This window comes from Schistocerca serialis, unplaced genomic scaffold (genome assembly GCF_023864345.2).
Source record: "Schistocerca serialis cubense isolate TAMUIC-IGC-003099 unplaced genomic scaffold, iqSchSeri2.2 HiC_scaffold_132, whole genome shotgun sequence".
Lineage (NCBI taxonomy): Eukaryota > Metazoa > Arthropoda > Insecta > Orthoptera > Acrididae > Schistocerca > Schistocerca serialis.
In genome coordinates this window covers 12501-17500 of record NW_026047536.1, presented here as the reverse complement: position 1 = coordinate 17500, position 5000 = coordinate 12501, and the positions used below count along the sequence as shown (strand labels likewise).

Below are 5000 nucleotides of genomic sequence, written 5' to 3'. Positions count from 1 at the left end.
TCAACTCAGAACTGGCACGGACTGGGGGAATCCGACTGTCTAATTAAAACAAAGCATTGCGATGGCCCTAGCGGGTGTTGACGCAATGTGATTTCTGCCCAGTGCTCTGAATGTCAACGTGAAGAAATTCAAGCAAGCGCGGGTAAACGGCGGGAGTAACTATGACTCTCTTAAGGTAGCCAAATGCCTCGTCATCTAATTAGTGACGCGCATGAATGGATTAACGAGATTCCCGCTGTCCCTATCTACTGCGGTCTGCGTGGCGTCACCCGGGGGAGGTGTGTTGCCTCCCGACAACTGGGTTAAAACCGCCAGGAGACCCTCTGATTCCCTGAAAATTTGTCTTCAGCAGGGCTCAGAGGAACCTGAGTGGGGCGGGGACCGCAATGTCCTATCCCGTGGCCTTGACGTGGCCCTGGCGCTCAGTACCCCCACAAGATGGGGCGAAGCTAACACGGGAAGGGCCGTCCATGCATGACGTTAAAAGGCTAGCCCTTAACTGGGTGCAACCCACACTGGTCCGCACTGGCCCACCGTGAATTATCAAAAGCGGTGGGTGAGACATGGTCGGTCATGATCCCCCAGTACGTGTGGAGACCCTCCGGGGAACGTAACTCGGGTTTGAGTGCCGCACCGTCTCGTTGATGTAAAACTCCACATATAAGACCCGGACTGACTCCCTTAACACCTTCCGGGCTGCGTTGATAGGTGTGGGTTGTCGTGTGTCAAGGCAGGACGTAAAACTCCCGTCATGGCAGGACGTTAAATGCCCCCAACCCAAGCGAAAGCAAAGGGTGCATGGCGCAGGGGAAGCTGCGTTACGAGAGACATAACAGCTGTCTCTCCTGAGTTGAGCGCGGTGGCGGGGCGGGGGTATGAGGGTAAGTCTCACGACGATCCCGGAACCCTGCGGTCCTGCCACTGCAGTTCCTCACGTCATGGACGACGTTAAAAGTCCCCCAACCCAAAGCGAAAGCAAAGGGTGCATGGCGCAGGGGGAGCTGCGTCAACAAGGACACAACATCTGTCCAGTTCTTCCCACGGCTGTACTCGCTGGGGAGGGATCGTGGCCTGAGCCGGCAAAGGCTCAGCGCCATGTCGGGGATTTCGGCATGCTCCGCCAAACCAGGGCGTGGTAACACGTCCCTGGCTAGGTTAGATGGGGCCAGACCCCCGAAAGTCTGGGGGACCGACCCAGCACCTGAGTAGGGCTGGGTCCAAGGCCTTAGGGTGGAAACTCGGCCTAGTAGGGGGCGAAGGCCGAGAGGTGAATCCGCCTCTCCGGAATGCGCTGGGCATTTGCCGGGGAGGGACGGGTGAAATCCCCAGTGGCACAGTCGTGGAAGGGGACTAGTGCGCTGGAAACGGCGCGCTAAACCCGGCAGCTCACAAAGCTCTTGGTCCAGGGGCGGGACTGGTGAGCGAGCTGCAATTAGCCTCCCCCCATGCCAGAAGAGCCGGTCCGGGGAAAGAGACGGGCTCTCAACTCTTTGGTCTCTCTCAGAATCATGGCGGAAAATACAGAGAGAGAGACTTCCGAGCGATACGAGGTGAATGATGAAAATGAAATAAAGAGCGCAGCCGAAAGGCTAAAGGAGATAAATGCGCTACTGGTGACAGATAAAGGGAAGATGAGCAATGACAGACTAAATGAAATAAAAGACAAGCTGGCCCTATGGGCAATTGCCCAAAGCCAGCTTGAAGGTAGGATACAAGAGCTGGAACGACAAAATAAACAAATAATAGCCGAAAAAACAAAAACATACGCCACAGTGGTGGCAGGAGGACCACAGAAACAACAAATCAATATGAAAGAAAGTATAGAAAAAGTGACAGCAAAACAAGGAGTGGCATTATTTTTGAAGCCAAAAGAAGGACAGAGCGTAAAAGAGGTGAAGGAAATATTCACAAGAGTAATTAATCCAACCAAAGCAAAAGTCAAAATAAACAAAGTAGTAGTTGCAAAAAATGCAGTCATAGTGGAAACTCCCACCCAACAGGATAGGAACACAATAATGGGGCACAAAGATTTACAGAGATCGGTAATATGTGAGAGGACAAAGAAAAGATGGCCATTAATGACTGTATTTGATGTGTCAAATAGGTTGACACCAGAGGAACTAACGGAGTGTATTTACACTCAGAATTTTGAAGAAAAAATGAGCCCACAAGACTTCAAAAAGGAATTTAGACCAAAATTTAGAATGGGGAGAAAAGACAGAGATACGGGACATCAAGTAGTTGAGGTTTCCCCAACATTGAGAAAAGAACTCATACAAAATGGTAGAGTATATGTGGAGTATAGTTCAGTCGCGGTCAAAGATTATTGCGTGGTACCCAGGTGTCACAGATGTATGGATCTGGGTCACGTACAGAAGTACTGTACCTGGGGTGACCCCACCTGTGGTCACTGTGGAATGGACAACCACAACAAGAAAGAGTGCCCAGAGAAGAACAGACCTGAGACATGTATACCATGCAATAGAAGGGGAAAAAGAAAATGTAGAGCACCAAACTCCAAAGAATGCCCCACGTATCAGCTGTTACTAGGAAGACTTATACAAAGGACAGATTATGGAGATTAACCCCCAAGAGAAAAGAAAGAAGCATAAATCACCAAGCAAGCAACTAAGAGATACGCTAAGGGGCATGAAAATCAGAGAAGCAGTAGGGGCAAGGGAAAAAGATGCAAAAGAAATCACAGATAAACAACCTGAAAATAAGGGAACAACAAAAAACACACGGGATAACAAACGGGATAACAATCAACACAAAACATGTACAGCACAAAACTGTATTGCCAATACTCCCATTGAAAGAACACCAACACAAGGGCGACCTCGGTCGCCCGTTTTTTATGACAAGAAAATGCAGATGGAGAGCGGAGATAGAAAGCAAGAGGTGCCCAAGACACAACGAGAAACACTGATACAAGACAAGAAACAAAATACAACAAGGGATGTACAAGTACAAACAATAAGCATGATAGACGCACAAGTACAAACAATGAACACGCAAGAAGCACAAGTACAAACAGAAGGGCGACCTCGGTCGCCCATTTTTCATGAAAAGAAAATGCCGATGGAGGGCAGAGATGGGCGACCAGAGGCGCCCAGGACACAACACACTACACCAACACAGAGACAAAACAAAGACATAGAAAAGAACAACATAGGAAAGAAATACGGACGACCTCGGTCGTCCGTTTTTAATGAAAAGAAAACGCCGATGAAGGGCGAGGACGGACGACCGAGCTCGCCCAAAAGAGACCACTCAGAACATATAAAAGATAAAAACAATCAGTCAAGCAAGAGTGACACATATAATGCAATGGACCCAAAGAACACTTATAAGATATGCGAAAACGCACTGCAGATGGCAAGACTAGAAGAACCCGGTCTGCTAACCACTGCATTACGCCAACTAGTGAGAGTGGGGCACACAAACGGCTCGAGAATTACTTATCCAGCTTTGGCGGACGTTGACTGCATTCAGCTAGCCGCGGCCGGAATCCCCACGGAACACGAACAATTACAGGAAATAGTAAAGCAAGTATACGAAAGAAGAGGCGTAAAATACAATTTGGAAAATATATATATACAAATGGTAACAACATACGGCCGAATAGGATTTGACCCCAATAAGACATGGCCAGAAGATCATTACCATACATATCATCCGTAATGGATCTTTTAGTTCTCCAAATTAATACAATGAGAAGCGTACAAGTAAACTACGAGTTGCGTAAATTAGCAGAAGAACTTAAAGCTGACATACTATGCTTGCAAGAACCGTACTCCCGGGAGGGTAAAATCCCAGGAATGACAGCCACGGCTCAAATAATCATGAAGGGAGAAAGACCAATGTCTGCAATAGTAATTTTAAATAGTAATATAAGAACAATAGTATTAAATCAATTTACAAATGAACATGTTGTAACAATCGAAGTACACGCCAAAAACACTAAGTGGTATTTAGTATCAATATATTGTCAGTATAGAGAGCCAATAACTATGTACCTAGAACAACTAAAGGAAATATGTAGAACTCTACAGGGCCATCAAGTAATCATAGCAATGGATGCAAACGCAAAGTCATTCCTGTGGCACAGCGGAGAACAAGACGAAAAAGGTCAGGAATTAGAAGATGCAATAAGTGAATTAAATCTAGATATAATAAACGCACCTAGCGAGATACCAACATATTCAAATAGAGCAGGGGCAAAAACAAATATAGATGTAACACTGGCAAATAACAGGGCTACCAATAAAATAGATAAATGGGAGGTATTGGAGAATGCAACGACCAGTGATCATAATGTAATAAAGTATATACTAAAATCAGAACAGAATGTGGCGCCACAGGAATGGCTTTCAGAATATGACTATAAAAAGGTAGACTGGGAAAGACTCTCCCGGGAGTACAGCCCGCCAGAGCTGGATGAGGATCTCGAGGTTGATGAAACAGCGGAGCAGATAGTTCAAAGTATAAAGGAAGTAATAGAAGCAGTCGTACCAAAGAGAAGCAGAGTCCAAAGCGTGCACCCGGCACCATGGACTCCAGAACTAAGTGACCTACGTCAGGCTACGCGCAGGGCAAGACGCAGGTATCAGCGCACATTTAACCCACAAGACAGGGAGCATAGACTGCGTATATACAGACAACTAAGGGAGAGATATAAAAGAGAAATTATAGAAGTTAGAAAAAGAAGCTGGGAAAATTTCGTAAGAAATAACCTGGCAATGGATCCCTGGGGAAAGCCATACAAGTTAGCTAGGGAAAAAATAAGAGCTCCAACAGTCTTATCATCTATAAGAATACCAGGCGAAAATAGAATGACCACAACCAGACAAGAAACAATAACGGTGCTCCTCCAAGCCCTGCTACCGGATGATGATCCCTCTGAGGACACACCGGAGCAGGCGGCTATAAGAGAGAGAGCACAAGAAGAATACAACAACAATACAATGGTCTACCCCTTCTCACCGCAGGAGGTGGTA

The 5000-nt window shown here is 46.6% G+C and overlaps 1 pseudogene; it reads left to right on the top strand.

Annotated features, from left to right (window-relative positions):
* The window catches only part of LOC126439388 (large subunit ribosomal RNA), a 2975-nt pseudogene extending 2709 nt beyond the window's left edge, over positions 1-266 (top strand).
* Positions 267-5000: the final 4734 nt, after the last annotated feature.